The following is a 22,327-nucleotide window of genomic DNA, read 5'->3' as shown; positions in this document are numbered from 1 at the left end:
CTTGTGGTTTGCAGTCCAATGCTTGTCCAACATGGCCACCAGGGTTCTTAGCATCTTCAATCTTCTCAATTGAATGTGAAAGCTGGGTAATGGATATGGAAAACTGTAGAAGAATTGTAGCCTTTGTTTTATGGTGTTGGCAGAGAATATTAAATATACTATAGACAATCAGAAGAACAAACAAACCTGTGTGGAAGAACTACAGCCAGAATGCTCCTTAACAGGAAGGATGGCAAAACTTTGTCTCACATACCTTGTACATGTTATTAGGAGAGGAAAATGACATCATGCTTGGAAAAGTAGAGCAAAACAAAGTGGAAGACCCTTATAAGATAAACTGGCTCAATGGCTGCTGCTCCATTGTGCTCAAACAGGAAAGATGCTTTGGTTTAGTTGACATGGGGGACCTATGAGTTGGAATTGACTCCATGGTACCTAACAATAACACAACTATGCCAAAATATATAAATCAAATCTGACAGAATCGAAACTATCTTTCTTCCTTCCAGTAATTCTATGCATGGAATAGCCAAAAAAAATTTTTAAATACCAAATCATTCATAAATCCCACTGTGGTACATACACACAATGGAATATCTTACAATGTAAAAAGTAATGAAAAATCTGGGAAACAAAACAACATGAATGAACCTGGATGAAATTGTGCTGATGGAAACAAGTCAGTCACAAAAGAACAAGTATTGTATGAGACAACAATTGTTAAAAAAAAGAAAAAGGTGATAAACTCTGGCATATCCCTACGATGGAATATTATACATCAATAAAAACAATGACAACTTTAAAAAATTGTATTGGGGGATCTCACAGCTCGTATTACAATCCATCCATCGTATCAAGCACACTTGTACTTTTGTTGCAAACATTTTCAAACATTTGTTGAAACATTTGTTTCAAAACATTTTCTTTCTACTTGAGCCCTTGTTATCAGCTCATTTTCCTCCCTCCACCACCCTCCCTCCCTCATGAACCCTTGACAATTTATTAATGTTTTTTTTTTCATGTATTACACTGACTGATGTCTCCCTTCACAAAATTTTCTGTTGTCCACCTTCCTGGGAAGGGGTTATAGGTCGATCGTTGTGATCAGTTCCCCCTTCTTTCCCCCACCTTCCCATTACTCTCCTGGTATCACTACTTTCACTATTGGTGCTGAGGGGTTTATCTGTCCTGAATTCCCTGTGTTGTGAGCTCTTATCTGTACCAGTGTACATGCTCTGGTCTACCTGAATTTGTAAGGCAGAATTGGAGTCATGATAGTGGGGAGGTGATGGGGGGAGGAGGGCGGGGAACATTAAAGAACTAGAGGAATGTTGTATGTTTCATTGGTGCTATATTGCACCCTGACTGGCTTATCTCTTCCTTGTGTCCCTTCTGTAAGGGGATGTCTAATTATCTACAGATGGGCTTTGAGTCTCCACTCTGCACCCCCCCTCATTCACCTTGATATGATTTTTTGTTTGGGCTCTTTGATGCCTGATACCTGATCCTATTGACACTTCATGATCACACAGGCTGGTGTGCTTCTTCCATGTGGGCTTTATTGCTTCTCAGCTAGATGGCCATTTGTTTATCTTCAAGCCTTTAAGACCCCAAATGCTTTATCTTTTGATAGCCAGGCACCATCAGCTTTCTTCACCAGATTTGCTTATGCACCCATTTTGTCTACAGCGATTGTGTCAGGGAAGATGAGAATCACAGAATGCTGGGTTATTAGAACAAATTGTTCCTGCATTGAGGGAGTACTTGAGTGGAGGCTATATGCCCAACAGGGGGATTGCTGGGTCATACTGTAGCTCGATTTCCATCTGTTTTAGATATCACCAAATTGATTTCCATAATGGATGTACATACTTACAGGTCCATGAACAGTGAAAGAGAGTTCCTCTCTCACCACAGCCCGTCCAACACTTGTTGCTTTCTGATTTTTTGAATTGGACTGTGTTTGAGGGTGTTAGGTGGTAATTCATAACTGTTTTACATTGCATTTCTCTTATAGCTGGTGATCAGGAACATTTTCTCATATGTTTATTGGCCATTCGGATTTCTGCCCTGTGAAACTTCTGTTCAGGTCCTTTGTTCACCTCCTCAGTGGGCAATTAGATTTTTTTTTCTTACTGTAAGCTAGCAGAGTGTTGTAGATTTTAGTAATAAGTATTTTGTTTGATGGGTCACTGCTAAAGATGTTTTCCCAGTCTGTGGGCTCTCCTATTACTTTCCTGGTGAATTCTTTCAATGTACACAGAAGTTTTATGTTCAGTATATCCCACTTGAAAATGACAAACTTAAACACCACAAGACATGGTCAAAACTAGAGAACTTTATGCTTAGAAAACTTATTCTATTAGTGTAAAGGAAAACAAAGAAAAACATGTGGTTTTTATACCAAAAGTGGAGATTTTTATGTCTAAGAGGAAGCCAGAGCCAGGAGCAGCTGCAGGAAGAGAGGAAGGCTAAGACAATGTGGAGGGAGCAGAGAGGACAAGGTGGGAAGAAAGGGAACCACATTTATGGAGGGCTTAACAGGATACTGTTGTTGCTTTCACTGGTTGAGATGGGCTGTCTAACATATGTGTATATTCCCTACGTTACCCCTCCGACCTAAATATTGATCTGAGTGAATTTTTTTTTTAAGGAGGAAATGTAAGGCTGAAACGACTTGGAGTCTATAGTAACAAACAAGTTCGTTTCAAACACAAGAGGAAAACATGTAAACAATTGTTTACACATAGAAACATATTTAATAGTTAGCAGCGATATGAGGAGATAGAAACGTGCCTCACATACTGGAGAATAGACATGTATGTCCTTGGTCGGAGGGAAAGGCAATGTACCATAAGGAAATGCAGCACAATATGACTATCATAAAAGAGTCTTTTTAAAGGCAATCAAAAGCATTGGGAGGTACACAAGAGTAAAAGACAACTAAAGTAAATATTATTACATATATAATTTTGCAACAATAGATAATAAAAGATAATATCTATGAGTAGATAGACACAAGGGGGTACCAAAAAAACCCAAAAACAAACAGAAAAAAGATCCACTGGATGGAGCTTTTATAATTCGCATTTTTCCCGTTAGGCGAGCATCAAGCATCTCGCTCTGAGTTAGTGCACCCAGTGGTGTTGCCTGGAACGGTTCTCTCTGGTCACAGTGAGTTTTTTCATAAAAGCAGTTTCAGTCAAACCTCATGTTTTGTGATGGCTGACAACCACATGCAGTTATGAAGTTTTGTTTCCTTCTTGAAAAATGCCTCAGAAACGGTTGTGATTTTTCCCCATATTTTTCTTTATTTTTGCATATATCTGAGACAGGCATTTTAAAGAATGTATTTTTTTCCCTGATGTCCGACAGCATTTTAAAAAATTTAGCTTTTAAACAGTTTACAAGGACAGCATTATGGGGAAAACTCAAATATAAGTTGTTTTCTGATTTCAAAAAAGGTGAAATGTCGATTGATGACAAACCTTGTTCTGGATCTCTGTCAACTTCCCGAATGGATGAAAATGTTGACTTGTAATGCATTTGGAATTTGTTCCACCAGGTCAGACTGTTAATCAAGCTTTCTATTTAGAGGTTCTGAAAAGATTGCATAACAGTGTGCGACAAAAAAGGCCTGCTTTGTGGCAGATGGGGACTGGTTTTGCCACCACGACAGTGCACCTCCTCATGCAGCCATCTTGGTGTACCAGTTTTTGGCAAAACTCAGCATGCCTCTCTGGCCCCTCCATACTGATCTGACCTCACTCCATGTAACTTCTTTTTGCTTGCACAAAGGAAGAAGGACATGAAAGGACAGCGATTTGATAACATAGAAGAAATGAAGGGGGGAAAAAATGAGGGAGATGCTATCAGCCATCCAAACAGATGAGTTTGAAAAATGTTTCCAAGAATGGAATCACAGATTTGACAAATGTATTAACTGTGATGGAGAGTACTTTGAAGGTGATATGGTTGTTTTGACAAAAGCTATAAATACATAGCTTCAGGGAAAATTTGGGGGTTACCCCCTTGTAGGTAGACATGCAAGCTGAACAGATATTGGAAAGCAAATAGGAGTATATCCATGAGTAAATGAAAGTAAGTAATTTTTTTTTTTTACAACTAGGGTTCCAGTTCAAACCAAGCATGCTTCACCACATCTCTGCAATCAATGGATGACTGCAGACTCGCTCTCTCAGTAACACACTCATCGTAGTCTGATTCAGGTTCATTAAAAGAAATGGTCCAATCAAAACATTGGTTTCCAAGGGTAATGGGCTCAACAGTTCAATTCAAGGCAGAGGCCAGCTCAGATGGCTAAGGAGCCTGTCTTTTAAGGGCCTGAAGGAGTAATCTTGACAGATTTTCCCAAAGGCCACAGGAGTTTATTTTGAAGACATCCAAAGAAAAGTGAAAATTGCACTGGCGAGAAGGCCAGGAAAGTGGTGCCAAGGACATTTCTCCATCACAGCTGTATTAGTCTGGGTACTTTAGAGAAACAAATCCACAGCAACTCATGTATAAGAGAGTTTTATGTAAAGAAAGTGTGCATCATGAAAACATCCCAACCCAATGCTGCCCAAACCCACAAGTCCAACATTAACCCATTAACCCATTAACCCAACACCAGTCCTCAAAGTCCTCTACCTCACAAAACAGAGGCAATGATGCCGACTGCAGGAGGAAAGCTGAGTCAGTGAACGAATAAGCAGCTCAGCACTAGCAGGGGTCTCCACACGGCTGCTCCAACACCCAGGGCTGCATTGGGATAGGTCCATGTAGCTTCTCCTTGGGGATGTCTTGTAGGAAGTCAATCTTGCAAGCTGAAGCAGGGAACTGCTAAGGCAGCTGCACCCGGGTGCAATCATCACAAAACAAGAGACCCGAGAACTAAGGCGAGGCTGCTCACCACCCATTCATCCCTCCACCTTTCAATTAGCCCCACATGTGATTATCAGCCAGGTTGGCACAATTAACTAACTCAACAGCCATGGCCCGGCTCCTTCTTTCAGGGTAACAAGGACCATCTCACTGGAATATCCTTAGGAAACCGCTTGATCTTATCCTTGCAAGTTGTTTTTAGTTCCCCAACCCCCAAACATATTTTACAGGGACATGATTTAAGTCCCTTGATGTCCAAAATGCCATTTTGTGTGGTTCTCCCTTCAGAGTATATAGCCCTAAAGTGAGGATCTGTTGAGAAATAATAGCCTCACATTTGGTACTTTTGTTTAATAAAGGCTTCTAAGATTCTGTAACTATACTTCCTTGTTTGATCTCACTATATTGGAAGAGGACATTTCTATAGTTGTGCGTGTTTCTGTATGTGCTGCAAATATATCCAGGTATACTGTAGAGCAGATGAGGAGCAAAGTTTTGAACACTTTATCCATAAACATTTTGAGAGGATGAATCTCGGGCCTTAGGCCTTTCAGATCATACTTTTAGGGGACGTCTAGTTCAACTGACTTCACATGGTCTACATGACAATCTTGTCCTTTGGTGAGTAGTTGTTAAATGCCATTGAGTCGGTTTTGTCTCAAAGCGACCCTGTGTACAGCGGAATGAAAAACTGCCCAGCCCCCACACCATCCTTACGATTGTTCTTATGTTTGAGCCCATAGATGCATCCACTGTCAGTCCATCTCGTGGACGGTCTTCCTCTTTTGTGCTACCCCTCCACTTTTCCAAGCATGATGTCCTTCTCTGTCTGTCCTGACAACATATCTAAAGTACCTGACACGAATCTTGCCATCTGTGCTTCTAAGGAGCTGTTCTTCTTCCAAGACACGTTTGTTTGTCCTTTTGGTAGTACATGGCATGGAAAACAGTAGGAAAAAAGAGAGTGTTTTTAATAAACTGCTCTGGACAATTTAATATCATATAGATGAAAATGCATCTTGGCCCCTGACTTCACACCATTCACATTAATCAATTCCAAAAAGATTATAGATCTATATGTCAGAGTTAAAGCAATCAAGTTCATGAAATAAAAACATCGCATGACTTCGGGGCTAGGCAAAGATTTCTTAATACAAAGAGTATTAAACAAAAGGGAAAAATGATAAATTGGGATAGATTAAATGTAGTAAGTAAAAGTCATAACACAAACAGACCTATGCACACCCATGGTCTTTACAGCACTGTTCATAATAGCAAGAAGAGAGAAACCACCCAAATGTTCATCAGTAGAATAATGGATAAAGACACTCTGGTGCATACACACAATGGAATACTATGCCTTGCTAAAAAACAATGATGAAAAAAACAAAGTATCTCATGGCATACACTGACCTGGAGAACATCATGCTGAGTGAAATTAGCCAATCACATAAGGACAAATATTACTTAAGACCACTGCTCTAAAGGGGAAAAAACAAGATAAAGATTTTCATAGCAAAGGGATCATAATCTGGGGTTTGCCAAAGGCAAGGTAGGCAAGGGACAGAATATAAAGCAGTAGACAAGATGGGTACGAACTTGGGTGAAATGGAAGATGATGGTCCACAAGAGGGAAAAGAGAAATCAAGGGGAGGGGTAAACTCTTAGGGAGTTTGATTAGTCGTTTAAACTGTTGCATGCAAAGTTGATGATCTTAAATGAAACCCCTCACCTAAGTTCCAACTCAAAAAAAGTTATAAAAAAGGACAAAAGCAAACTTCACAATAAAAAGAGGTGTGCAATACATAAAACTGAAAAAGGACCCATCTTCAGAATGTATAAGAAACTCTTACAAGTCAATAAGACAGAAAAACCATAGCAACACTGAGTAAACAACTGCAACAGGCACTTTACAAAAGGAGTACTCAAGTGGCCAAGAAATTCAATAAAAATGTGCTCAAGAGCATTGTCTCATCTATCAGAGAAGCTCAAATTCATACTCTATTAGAATGCCTATCAGGAGTATCTCACCCATCAGGAGGTAGAAATACTTAAAAAGGAAATAATACCATGTGTTGGCAAGGTTGTAGAGCAGTTAGCAAAACTGAACAAGCAATTACATATCCAGAACTATCTATTTAGGTTGATCACATGGAAATCTGATGACCAACAGTTGTATTCTCAGATATGTACACAGTAAAACCACACGAATATGTGATTTAAAAGACATAGTAACATTTTTCTTGTTGGTCAAAATTATAACAAATCAAGTGTCCATCAATAGCAGAACAATTAAACTAGAATTTTCAAAAAATAGAGTATTGTACCCTGGTGGTGCAGCAGGTTACACCTTCCTTAAACTGCTAACCACAAGGTAAGATGGTAGAAACCACCTGTAGCCCTGGGAGAATGATGAGTCTGTCTGCTCATGCAAAGACTTAAAAGTCTTAGAAACCCAAAGGAGTAGCTCTAGTCTGGCCCACAGAATGACCATGGGTCAGAATTGACTTGATGGCAGTGGTTTGGGTGGTTTGTGTATGGTTTGTATATCGCTCAATTAAAATGAGCGATTCCATTATAAACAATATAAATGAATTTCACATGGTAATGTGGAGTAAAGAAGTCATCCAGAGAGGACTTCATTAATTCAAAGATCAAAAACATGCACACTGACTTTAAGGTATTGGAAGCTAAGATCCTGGTTGCCATTAGAGATGACTGTTAGGGTATAGAAAGGGGTTTTGACAGTCTTCTACTAGTCTAATTTTGGCCAAGATTTGGTTTATATGTATATATTTACTTTTACTTTCTGTAATTCATTGAATCTGCACCTATGGCATGCATCCTTTTTGGTAAGGAGCCCTGGTGGTGTAGTGGTTACTTGTTGGGCTGCTAACCACGAGGTCAACCATTGGAAAACACCAGCCCCTCCTAGGAAGACAGGCGCAGCTTACTACTCCAGTAGAGAATTACAGTAGAAGAATCCCACAGGGGCAGTTCTACCCCTGTGCATTGGAAGTGACTCAATGGCAGTGAATTTATTTTTTTGATCCCTTTTGGTATGTGTGTATTTATACTTTAATGAGATTTTCATTTAAAATATACATAGCTTCCTATATCAGTGAGGGTTAATCATTAATTTTTCTCCTAAAATTGTCCCCCCAAATAGTAGGAAAATATTATCAAGTAATAGAAAATAGATGTTTTCTGAAGGAAATGAGAGCCATATAAAAGCCCATGAAAATTGTAAAAATCTTGAAGTCCTAGAAGTTTGTAAAAGATGTCAATGTACTGAGATATTGTAGGTTCACTTTCAGACCACCCCAACAAAATGAGTATCATAATAAAGTAAGTGACATTATTTTGGGTTTCACAGTGCATATCAAGTTATGTTCACATAAACTGTACTCTAGGAAACATGCAATAGCATTATGAAAATGTCTGAAATATAACAAAAATTGAGAAAAGCATCAGAAACACAAAGTAGAACATGTTGTTGGGAAAATACTGCTGCGATGCCTGCTCCAGGGCTGCCCCAAGTCTTCGATTTTTAAAAAGCACAATATGAGTGGAGAGCAGTAAAGCAGGGGAGCATTTATGTTGGAATAACAAAACCTAATGCACAAAAGTGAAGGTTATAGAATCAGTTTTTAAAAGTGGGATTCTAGACCTCAAAACCTATGACACAGGCACTGTTGTCAAAACAGCCTGGTACTGGCACAATGATAATGCAGAGACCAACGGAACAGATAGAAAGCCCAGAAATAAAAGCATCCAGCTACAGGCAATTGATTTTCCACAAAGTGCCAAAAAGCTTTAAATGGGAAAGGCACACCCTCAACAAACAGTGTTGGGAAAATGGATCTATAGCTGTAGAAAAACAAAGAAGGACCCATACATAACTCACCCTAAGCACAAACATGAACTCAAGTTGCATAAGAGACCTCAATGTAAATCCCAGAGCTATAAGGATCAACAAGAAAATTGGGCCAAAGATAAGGGCCTATTATAGAGCATACACAGACTACTAAGTACATAAAGGAAACACAATCAGTCTAAGACTGGGACATTAAAAATAAGACACTTATGCACATCAAAAGAATAAAATAAGAACCCATGGATTGCGGGGCGGGGGTAGGGTGGAGGCTGGAATCTTTAGCATTGACTCAGTGCCGACAAAACTAATCCCTCAAATCTATAGAATCCTGAAACACTCCAATAAAGAAGAAAAAATCCAATTAAACAGAGGACAAAGGATATGAACAAAGAATTCACCAGAGAAAACACTCAAATGGCTAACAAACACTCAAGGAAAGGTTCAGTCTCTAGCCATCTGAGAAACACAAATCAAATCAAAACAATGATGAGCTATTACCTTATATCCACACCAATAGCCCCAATCAAATAAACAAAGAACAAGAAATGCCGGAGAGGGTGTAAAGAGCTTGGGACTCTCATAACGCAGTGGTGGGATTGTAAACACACATGACCATTTTGGAAAGTGAGATGGCACTTCCAGAAGCAACTGGGAATGAAAATGCCATGCAACTGAGCAATGTCTCTGCTGGACACATACCCCAAAGAAGTCAGAGACAGAACATACACATACACACTCTCCCATGTTCATTTCACCCCAACTACAATAGCAAGAAGCGCTAAAAAGCCCAAAGGCCCATCAATTGAAGCATGGATAAAGAAACTAGTACATACACACAATGGAATATTATATATCCCTGAAAAGCAGAGATGAAAACACTTCATTACATGGATGGACTGCGTAACCATTACGCTGAGTTAAGTTAGTCAATCACAAATGGACAAAGATTATGTGAGCTCATGACTATCAGGATATACACCAAGACAAAGGCACGCTTCTGTGCTCAGATCATGTAGTCTTCTAATCTGGTCTCCCAGACAAGAAGGTGAACTGCTTACCTCCTTCCCAGTAACCATATGTTACTACCTTCTTTGACTATCTTGAAATCCACCTTGTGTTAGATAGGGTTCTCTAGAGAGACAAAACCAGATTGCTAATAATTTTATATATATATCTATATATACACACACACACATATATAGATAGATAGATAGATAGATAGATAGATAGATAGATACATAGATACATAGATACATAGATACATAGATAACACAAGAAATAAACAGTTAAATTATAAAGCGGTACAAATGGTTCAGTGTAATTCAAATGTGTTAGAGAGTTGTGAGACACTGGCAGTCCTTCAAGTCTTGAGGGCCACCAGGTAGTCCTCTGTAGAGAGATTCAGGCTATCTCAGCACAGGCAGCAAAACAGCAAGGCAGGTCACCAACAGTCAGCCAGGTCACCAACAGTCAGTCCCCAGCTCAAGAGATGTACGTTCCAATGGTATGGCGAAGCAGGTCTTGAAGGAATCTCAAATTGCAGACACACAGTCCACAGGTTAGGTGTCCCACAGGTAGTGTAGCTTGCAGATTGAGGCATAGAACAAGCAAGGCAGCCGCACACTGGTCCGATGATCAAAGTGCAAGAGACAAGAAAGGCGAGGCTCGCCGAGCCATTCTCTCTGCCCTTCAATTAATCCCACTTGTGTTTATCGGCCAGGCTGGCACAATACACTAACTACCTCACACCTCAAGAGAGGTGGCCTAATTCCTGATGAGGTCAGTGTCCAGTGTTCTAGGGAGAAGGAGAAGATCAATTAATTGCCTCCCTATAGCGGAATTCTATGATCATCCCAAATCAACAGACACTCCTACAACACTAGTTAATGAACCGTGAACTTGGGTCAAGAGAGAGGCATTACACTTCTGATGGTGAGTAAGCTCAGTGGGGTCACCTGCCATGGAGAAAAACTCTTAGCGTTACTTATATAGACTCTAGGGGGAAAGTACACTGGTCTTATTCTCTTAACTGGCACTCTTGACCATTATTTCTATCCAGCCCCTAGTGACCTTGGCAACGTGCCACAGACTACTGGGACATTAGAATCTGTCATTTCAACATGTACCCTTCAAAGACCACACTAGAAAGACCTGAATTAGGAACCCCACTAAGCCAACTGGACTTATTTTAAACTCACTTATAGAAGTTCTCAGGAACTGAAACCCTCCCTTGAATTGAAAACTGAGACACCTTAGTGCAGTGGTTCTCAACCTGTGGGTCACGATCCCTTTGGGGGTTGAATGACCCTTTCATAGGGGTCGCCCAATTCATAATAGTAGCAAAATTAGTTATGGAGTAGCAACGAAAATAATTTTATGGTTGGGGGTCACCACAGCATGAGGAACTGTATGAAAGGGTCGCGGCATTAGGAAGGTTGAGAACCACTGCCTTAGTGGGAGAAGAAGCAGATGATCCCTATCATAAGGTTAGGGAATTGGTAGCTGTTGGGCTTTAGTTTGTTTCGGCTCTGTTGCTTTGAGGGTGACCAATAAATGGCGATCTGGGACCAACATCTACTTGCTGTTTGCATGTGCTCTCTGCTTTTTTGTGGCATGCGTTAGTCTACAAGGCATGGCTCTCTGCCTTTGTAAAGGAGTGTTACTGAAAGGACTACCATTTCTCCAACCCTCATGGTTTGTGTGACCAATGTCATGTTTCCAAGCTGTCTACCATAACAACTCATGTATTGTTGTCTACAAAGGTGCCTTCCACATGTATAAAATTCTTTTCACAAGTTTTAAATTCTCTATCATTGACTAAAATAATAATACCATTAATGGAATTACCTTATGCCCCATAGAGATGATTTCTGATATACTCTAATAAAATGATAATGATGCCTGTAAAGTGAACATGGGACATACATCAGCCATTGATACATGAATGCATTTTGAGCTTCCACTTGATCATAGCTGTAATATAAGAATGATTAATTCTTGTGATATGGTCCTGCTTAGTACTTGCCCTCATCATAAAACTACTGAAAATATGATGGTTACACAAATGTATGGTGAAGCAATCAATGGTACTCACCTATTAGAAAAAAATAGCGTCTGGGATCATAAAGGCTTCTCTCAAAACAAAGAGTCAGTTAAGTACACACAAAATAAGCACACTAGCCTGTGTGATTTAAAGATTGTAAAGAATAAAATCAAAACATTGAGGAGGGAATGGGACTAAAGCCTAAATTCTAAACACTCAGTTTGCAGAAAGTTACTGATAATATTAGAAAGCCAAAGTTCATTTGCAGGATCTCTAAAAGGATTTAGTCTCCAGTGAATCATCACTGGCCACAGTCTAGGAATAGCTTTACTGCTCTTGCTGTTAGGTGCTTTCCGTCCATTCCCAATCCATAACAAACCTACACACAGCAAAACTAAACACAGCCTGGCCCCGCGCCACCCTCATAACTGTATCCACGCTTGAGCATTTGTTGCAGCCACAGTATCCACCTATCTCCTTGAAGGCCTTCTTTTACACTACCCGTCTATTTTACCAAGCATCATGTCCTTCTTCAGGGACTGGTCTCTCCTAATGATCTGTCCAAAATAACCATCATTCATCTAGGGAGAACTCTGGCCATACTTCTTCCAAGATAGATTTATTCATCTTTTCTACAGTTCTTAGTACTTTCAATAGTCTTCCCCAGAACCACAATTCAAATGCAACGATTCTTCTGCAGTCTTCCTTATTCAATGTGCAACTTTCGCATTCATATGAGGCAATTGAAAATGCCATGAGTTGGGTCAGGCACACCTTAGTCCTCAACGTATCATCGTTGCTTTCAGTAATCTAAAAGATCTTATGCAGCAGACTCACCTAATGTCTTTTGTTCTCTTGGCTGCTGCTTCCATGAGCATTGATTGTGGACCTAAGCAAGACAAAATCATTGACAATTTCAATCTTTTCTCCATTTATCATATTGGTACAATTCTGAGGATTTGGATCATCTTTACATTGAATTGTAATCCATACTGAAGGGTACAATCCTTCATCTTTATAAGCAATTGCTTCAAGTCCTCCTAACTTTCAGCAAACCAGGTTGTATCATCTGCAGATGACAGATTGTTAATAAGCTTTCCTCCAATTCTGATGCAGCTTAATATGTACCAGCTTCTCTGATTGTTTGCTCAGCAGACATTGAATAAGTATGGTGAGAACTACAACCTTGAAGCACACCTTTTCTAATTTTAAACCTTTCAGTATTCCCTTGTTCTGTTCACACAATAGATTCTTGATCCACGTACAAGTTATACATGAGCACAATAAACAGTTTGCAATTTCCATTCTTCGCAAGGTTACTCATTTGTTTGTTATGATCCACGCATTTGAATGCCTTGGCATAGTCAATAAGAGACTTGTGAAATGGGTCTAGCCCTCTGGGAGCTCCTTATCAATCTACTGCATATGTTCAGCAAGGTTAACTTACAAGTAACATTAATGATAGTGTTCTATAGTTTGAGCATTCTTTTTGGTCACCTTTCTTTGGAATGGGTCCAAATATGGGTCTCTTCCAGTCAGTTGGACGAGTAGCTCTCTTCTAAATTTCGTGGCTTAGATGAGTAAATGTTTACAGTGCTTCATCAGCTCCTTGAAACATTTCAATTGATATTCCATCAATTCCTGGAGCCTTATTTTTGGCTATTGCTTATTGTTTTCAGTGTAGGTAGGACGTCCTTCTTTCAGTACCATTGCTCGTTTGCTTCCTCCTGAAAGGGTGGGATGTGCACTAGTTCTTTCTGGTACAGTGAAAATGTATTCCTTCCATTTTCTTTGTATGCTTCCTGCACCAGTCAATGTTTTTCCCATAAAATCTCTCAAGATTTTAACCCAGGCCTTGAGATTTTTCTTTAGTTCTTTCAGTTTCAGGTAGGCTGCATGTGTTCCCCCTCCTCCCCCACCCCCCCGTTTGGTTTTCTCATTCTAGGTCTTTGCACATTTCATTATAATATTTGACTTTGTCTGCTCAAGCTGCCCTTTGAAATTTGCTCTTCAGGTCTTGACTTCATCCTTTGTTCCGTTCCTTTTTTTAACTATTCGTTTTTATGATTAAGGAAAGTTTCACGATGTGTTCTGACACCCACCTTGATCTTTCCTGTCTTCCCTCTTTTGTGATGACTGTTTGCTTTCTTCACGTTTGACCTTCTCGATGTCACCTCACAGTCATCGTCTTCTGTCGTCAGCGTTCAATGAAGCAAACATCTTGAGATTTGGGAACAATAGATTCAGGATCGTATTTTGGCTCTCCTGGATTTGTTTGAATTTTCTTCAGCTGTATCCTGAACTTACACATGATCAGTTGATGATCTGTCCCATAGTCAGCCCCTGGCCCAGTTTTAACTGCTAATATTGAGTTTCTCCATTTTTTCTTCTCACAGATATAGTCAATTTGATTTCTCTGTATCTCATCTGAAGGTCCACGTGGATAATCCCCTTTGTGTATTTGTTATGGACAAGTCCTTGGTCTTGCAAAATTATATCACGTCATTTCCAGCTTCCTTTCTATCACCAAGACCATATTTTCCAACTACTCATTCTTTTTGTTTCCAACTTTTGCATTCCAATCACCAATAATTATCAATGCATCCTGACTGCATGTTTGATCAATTTTGGGCTGAAGATGTTGGTAGGATTCTTCATTTTATTCATCACTCGCTTTAGTCAATGCTGCATGAATTTGAATACTTGTATTGATTGGGTTTCCTTGTAGGCGGACGCATACAATCCCATCACAAACTGCATGCACTTCAAAATAGAGTTCCTAGTCCTATTCGACTAGGAACGGAATGCCATCCGCCTTGATTGTGTTATCCCCGGCATAGTAAACCCTATGATTTTCTGATTCAAAATCGCCCATACTAGTCCATTTCAGCTCACAAAAACCTGTGATGTTGATCTTTATGCATTCTGTTTCCTTGTTGACAGCTAGCCATTGTCTGAGAGTCATACTTCATGCATTCCAAGTTCTACTTAGAGTAGAACTTTTGCAACTGTTTCTTCTTACCCCGACTTGTGCCTCATCAGCAACTGAAGACCCTGAACCTTCCACGGGCACAGGCGTTGCTCCCTTCATATCATCACGGGCAACTCGACTTCAAGAAAGCAGCTCCTTGTCTGTCACGTTTCAAGTGCCTTCTGGCCGAGCGGTGCCCCCTCTGGCGCGATCTCCAACAGTGTTTGCTTTCATTCATCCGACCACATTTTCATGCTACGCCTAGCGTTTTCAATAGCTGCTTCCTCTGAAGTGGGCAGCCACATCCTTCATCGTCTGGTCCTTGTCTTGAAGCTTCGCTGAACCCTGTCCACTTTGAGTAACTCTCCTGGCATTTGACATACCATTGACGTAGCTTCTAGCATCCCAGCAACACACAAGCTACCATAGTACAATAAACCTGACAGACAGGTGGTGGGTGAATAATCTTAATATCAGGCAAAAAAACATTGTAAATTGGATTTTAGCTGCTGTCCTTGGGCTGGAATTGGATATTTTGAATCTGTTTTGGATCTTGTTTGTTTAATATATCATCTGCTTTCTTTTTGATTGAGATTTTTCTGTTTTCTTTGGCCACTGTTGTTGCTGGGTCTTTTTGTTGTTGTTGTTGTTGTTGTTAATCTTTGTTTTGTACGTTTTTCTCTACAAGGAAGTCAGAATGGGTCAGCCTATGAAAACAGTAACAGGATTAGTAATTACCAGGGAACACAGAAGGAGAGGCAAGGAAAGAGGAAGGAGTAAACAGCAATGGGTACAAAAAGGAAGAAAATATTCCAAAGTTGATTATGATGATGAATAAGCAACCCCCATTAATACAATTGAATGATTGAATTGTGTGGTAGATTAATTATACATCCATAAAATTATTAAGAACACAAAACAAAACCACACAGCTTAACTGCTCCTCCTGAGGAACTATTTTCAAATGAAAGACTACTGCAGAAACATCAGCAAAATTGTCAATGTGAACATTTAATGTATTTAGTTATAGATGGAGGGCCAAAAACAATATGGAAGTAAGGACTCAAGAATAATGCATAAATGTTAAATATTTTGTCTAGAGTAGAAATGTTAGATTCTTCGGCTAGCAACTACCTAGATTCTTGGCTTCGCAGGAGGAAGAAATCCACTCCAAAGCCTGGTTTGTGATCCAAGTGAGTTTTTACAAAGGATAGAAGAAGTTTCAGGTTTTACTGTTAACTGAACACAGGACTGCACGCCCACACGTGGTGACCCGAGGTTGGAGAGAGAGAAACCGAAGCAGGCTGAACGGAAGGCAGAGTAGCAGGGGGAAAGAAGACCACGGTCTCCAGATTCCAGCCTTTGGGGACCTATGGCTGGGAGGCACGGTCCGCTGTACTGGTTGACCCCATTGGTTGAATTAAGCCCACCTGCCCTAGATTGGGTCAATCCAGGTGTACTGCCCACCTAGGTATACCAGCCCCTTGCTTGGGCCTGAATTGGCGCATGCCCCTTAGCCATCAGCGGCTTCCAACTTCCTGTAGGGGGCCCTAGGCATGGAGAGGAACAACCCATGCTATCTAACTGTAAAATGGAATTAAGTAAGAAATGAAAGGGAAAGTACTGTTAGGTGGAACTACATGAATTGGCTCTCTGGTGACATAGTGGCTTATACATTGGGCTGCTAACCAGAAAGTCAGTGGTTCAAATCCACTAGCCATTCCTTGGGAGAAAGAATCGGATTTCTGCTCCTTTATAGATTTAAAGCCTTAGAAACCTACAGGAGCAGTTCTGCTGTGTTCCATCGGGACGCAATGACTCAGAGTCAGAATCAGCTTGCTGACAGTGAGTTTTTATGTGAATTTATTGCTAATCAACCAGTTTTTTCTACATAAACATTTTAGTATGACTCAATCACAAGAGTTCATTGCTACCTGATTAATAATAGATAAGAGTCACAGAATATAATTTCAATTTGATAAACAAAATATTAGAAAACTATATGAGCAACGAAGAAATCACTGGTGGCCCAATATTTAAGCAGTGAGCTGCTAACCAAAAATTGGCAATTTGAACTTACCCGCAGCTTTATGGAAGAAAAGATGCAGAAATCTGCCCCATAAAGGTTACATGTGGCCTAGGAAAGCCCTGGTGGTGTAGTGGTTATGCACTGGACTGCTAACTGAAAGGTCTGCAGTTCAAATCCACCAGCTGCCTCTTGGGAGAAGGACAAGGCTCTTCACTCCCATAAACAATTATAGTCTCAAAAATCCACAGGAGTTGTTCTACCTGCCCTATTGGGTCAGAATGAGTCAGAACTGACCCAATGGCCGTGTGAGGAAGCCCTGTGTGATATTTCTGCTCTGTCATATATGGTCACGATGAGTCTGCATGGACTTAATGGCAGTGAGTTTTTTATCTGTGAGTTTATCGTAGTGTTGCGTGTTGTTTTGATGCTAGAAGCTATGGGACTGGTACTTGAAATACCAGCAGTGTTATTTGCGGTGCTCAGATTTCAGCAGAACTCCGGACTGAAACAGTGCAGAAAGAAAGTTCTGGTGGTCTACTTCCCCAAAGCAGTCATGAAAAATCTCTGGCTCACAACAGACGATGGTCCAGTAGCATGCTGACAGAAGCCCTTGACGATGGAAGACACTCATAGTGCACAAGGAGCCCTGGTGACACAGCAGTTGTCATGATGGCTCAAACACGCCAACTATGGAGAAAGTGGTGCAGGATCTGCCACATGTGTTCTGTGATCTCGAGGGCTGCATAAGTTGGAGCCTAATAACGCAACACTATGTATGCAAATAGCATTGTTTTTTAAAGTACCAGTATCAACATCCCCCAAAATAAACCAATTCACTGTCATCAAGTCATTTCTGCTGTGTCGTGACCTTGTAGGACAGAGTAGAATTGCCCTTGTGTGTGTCTGAGATTGTCAGTCTTTGAGTGAGTAGAAAGCCTTACCTATTTCCTGCAGAGAAGCTGATGGTTTCAAACTGCTGACCTTGCGATTAGAAGCCTAATGCATAACCCACAATGCCTCCAGGGCTCCAGTATAAAGGTAACTGCCTAAAAACCAACTCCTAAATAGAAAAATTGTTTTTAAAGGAAACAGACCATGTAGGAAACATACTTAAAAATAATATAAAATCTGTCACAGACACAAACATAGGCCGACCACACATGTCAGTAGTATCATTCAATATGAATAAAGTTTTCACATTGGTTCATAAAAATAAACCCAATCCCTTCTACTATATGAAAGGCACACATGAAACAAAATGACTCAGAAAAGTGGTATCAGTAAAATGCAAACAAGAAATTAAAATCCTGACATCAGGCAAGGCAGAGTTCATGCCCCCACTGCCCACAAAGTGTTAAATACAACAAAGAGGGATCTTTTTATAATATCAAAGCATATTAGTCAAAACTGAAGACATAGGAGTTATAAATATTATCACTGTACCAAAATACTGCAACTACCCTCATAAATAGATAATAGAAGATTTAATAAGCAATGAAAGATCTATTCCACAAATAGAAGACTTTAATACACAATCTTCAGCTTTAGGCCAGAAAACAAACACAAAAAAGGTAACCACATACAAAACATTTATTAAACTGGCCCTACATTATGTACAATAAGTATAAAATATTCATTAAAGCACAATCATACAAAATATTCTCTGAATGTACCATGTGTTAGTCGGGGAAGATTATATAAACAAATTTGTACACACTCATATGAGTATAAGAAAGAGCTTTATATACAAGAGCAATTGAATATTAAAAAAACATCCTAGCCAGTCCAGATCAAGTCCATAAGTCCGATAGTAGCCCATATATCCAATACCAATTTATAAAGTCCTCTTCAGACTCACGAACACATGCAATGACGCCAAATGTAGAAAGATCACAGGCCAGTCGGTAGGAAGTCTTGGGGATCCAGTGGCATTGGCTCCATCAGCCTCTCTCCATGTGTCTTCTCCACAGGAGAAGTCTCGTATGCAGGGAATGAGCTGAGAGAGTCTGTCTCCCTCCTCCAAAGAGGAATACCAGAGTTCCTGAAATCCTCAGGAGAAGGCCATGCCTACACAGAGATCTCATTGGCTATGATCTGATTGACAGGCTAGACTCCACCCCTTCACTCTGAATCCTCAAATTGACACCAGATTATGTAACTACCACAACCACAATGATAAAATAATTATAAAATGTTAATATTTCTTCCATCTAAAAACTTTTATAAATACCTTTTAAAAAAACTCCTGGCATGTGGGTAGATGTAAACAAAAGTTGTAGAATTTCTAATATATAATGATTTGCAATACAATACAATATCATATTTTAGAAATTCTGCAAAATACCATTTACAGAACCTATTGGATAAAATAAAAGCAATGATCAGAGGAATATTCATAGCCTGAAATATCCTATCTCAATTTTTAAAAGTGAAAGAATTAAAATGGATGAATTAAATCCCCAACTCAAAATGCCAAAAAAGGATCAAAAAAATAAATCATAATGAAAAAGAAAACAATAAAGATAAAAGAAGAAATTAGCAAGGTAGAAAAATAAAACTAATACATTAAAATGCTAGTTTAAGAACACATCAAGTATAGACAAACTGCTAGTTAATCTAATGAAGAGAAATCATAGCATGCACATAAAAGTTATGAGGAGAAAATAATGAAAACAGAGACAGTTTAAAAATCAGAAGAGATTATTTTTAAAACCCAGGTGAAATGAATAATTTCCTAGGAGAATATAGTCCACCCAACTTTCAATCAGACCACAACAGCTCTGTATTGTTGTGGGTAGGTGCCATCCAGTTAGTTATGTCCTATAGTGGCCCTATGCACAACAGAACTAAGCAACGCCTGCTCCAGCTCCACTCTCACAATTGTTTGACCCCATTGCTGCAGCCACTGTGTCAATTGGCCTCCTGGAGGGCCTTCCTCTTTTTGTAACTAACCCTCTACTTTACCAGGCATGATGTCCATCTCCTGGGACTGGCCCCTCCTGACCACATGTCCAAAGTGTGTAACAGTCTTACCAGCCTTTCCTCTAAGGAACATTTGGGTGTACTTACTCCAAGACAGACTTGTCAGTTATTTTGGCAGTTCATAGTACTTTCGATGTTCTTCCCAAGGATCGTAGTTTAAATGCATCACTTCTTCTTCAGTCTCCTTATTCAGTGTCCGACTTTCACATGTGTGTGAGGCAATTCATAATATCATGGCAAGTCTTAGTTCTCAAAATAACATCCTGGCTTTTCAATACTTTAAAGAGGTATTATGCAGCAGATTTACCCAATACAGTGAGTGCATCATTTGCTCTCCTGACGGCTGTTTCCATGAGCATTGATTGTGGACCCAAGCAAGAAAAAGTCTTTAACCACTTCAAAATTTTCTCGGTTTATCATGATGCTACTATTACTGGTACAGTTGTGAGGATTTTGGTCTTTATCAGCAAGTGTTTCAAAGACTCCTCAGTTTCAGTAAAATTTCTATCATGCATTTTCCAGATTTGCTTCTATCAACAAGACCATATTTTCCAATCCCTCTTTGTTTCCAACTTTCTCATTCCAGTCGCCAATAATATCAATGGTTATTGATCGCCTGTTTTAACAATTTCCAACTGAAGGCAGTGATAGAATTCTTCAATTTCTTCCTCACTAGGTTTATGGTTGCCACATAAATTTGAATAATAGTTGTACTGATTGGTTTTCCTTGAAGGCAGATAGTTGTAATTCTATCACAGACAGCAACACACTTAAAGCTAGTTCTTGACATGTTTTGTTTGTTGACAAGAAATAAAACACTATTCTTCTTGATTGTACCATTGCTGGCATATTAAACCATATAATTTTCTGATTCAAAATAGCCAATGCCAGTCTATATCAGCTCACTAACCCCTAGCATATCATGTGCATTCCATTTCATTTTTGACAATTCCCATTTTAGTGGATTCGTACTGTGTTCATTTCAAGTTGATTTATTAGTAGATTTTTGCAGCTGTTTCTTGTCACCTTGAGTTATGCCCATCAACAAATGAAGATCACAAAGGCTCTGCTCCCCTGGGCTTCATCCCATTCCCATCCACATCACCCAGCCTACGTGAGAAAGCAGCTACTCTGAGTCATAGCTCAGTGCCTGCCAACTGGAAGAGCATTCTTTTGACACTGTCTCCAACAGTGGTCTTCCACTCATTAGATCTTCAGTATCCGACAATGTTTCCATATTTTGCATAAGAGAATAATACTACATGGTTTAAAATCAGGAAAAGTGTTTGTCAGAGTGATATCCTCTTGCCATACTCATTCAATCTGTAAACGCTGCAAATAACTAGAGCAGCTGAACTATATAAAGAATAATTTGGTATCAGGATGGGAGGTACACTTCTTAATAACAAACTGTGATATGTAGATACCAACATCTTGATTGATGAACGTTAGACTGACTTGAAGCCCTGGTTGAAAATCAAGGATACATCCTTCATTATGGATTACCACTCAATCTAAAGAAAAGCAAACTCCTCACAGCTGAACCAACATCCTGATAAACAGAGAAAAAAGAGAAAAGTCAAGGGTTTCAACTTGCTGAGATGCACACTCAATGCTCCTGAGAGCAGCAGTGCAGAGGTCAGAGGACACATTGCATTGGGTCCAGCTGTTGCACAAGATTCCTGTAAAGTGTGGAAATACTTGGAAGGTCTAAGGTGCACCTGACTCAAGCCAAGGCATTTTCAATTGCTTTGTCTGATGTGAAAGTTGCACCTTATTCCAACTTTCAAAGAAGAACCAATGCATTTAAATTATGCTATTTGCCAGGAATATTGAAAGTACCATGGACTGCCAAAAGAAGAAAGAAATGTGTCTTGGAAGAAGCTTAACCAGAATGCTTCTTAGAGGAAAGGAAGGTGAGACTGCCTGTTACACACTTTAGACATCCTGTCAGGAAAGACCAGTCCCAGGGGAAGAACATCGTGTTTTGTAAAGTGAAAAAGGGGAAGACCTCTGGGATGGATTGGCACAGTGGATTTTCCCAACATCCAAAGCTAAGAAAGCAGAAAGGTACAAGAAAGAAGGACAAATGGAAAAGGTGAGTCCAGAGAAATGGAATTGCCTCTCATAGCATGAGATGAAATGTCTAAAAGTCATTGAGTGTATGTGTAAAATTAATTTGCTCTGAAAATTTTCACATGATAAATAAGAAGAGGAAAGTATGCTAAGCAAAGTAAGTCCAGCACAAAAGGATAAGTACAGCATGATTCCCACTGAAGTAAGCTTAAAAAGCTCAAGGGGCATAGGGGAAAAGGTACTAAATGCATACATTCCTGAGGTCAGGCCCAGGCACCCTGGTAGGGGTCAGACACAATGCAGGTATGCATATGGAAACCATCTAAAAAGGGGGGGAGGATGTGGATAGTGGGGGCACAGGGCACTAACACACCAACAAGAAGGGTAATGTTTATGTCTACAAAGGAAAGGGAGAGAGGGAGCAGACCTCAGCCTGGTACACCAAGCCTTGCAGGCAACATACTG

The sequence above is a fragment of the Echinops telfairi genome, unplaced genomic scaffold, assembly GCF_000313985.2.
Source record: "Echinops telfairi isolate 266 unplaced genomic scaffold, ASM31398v2 ScPeMD7_7467;HRSCAF=8505_1, whole genome shotgun sequence".
Taxonomy (NCBI): Eukaryota; Metazoa; Chordata; class Mammalia; order Afrosoricida; family Tenrecidae; genus Echinops; species Echinops telfairi.
This window is presented reverse-complemented; position numbering follows the sequence as displayed.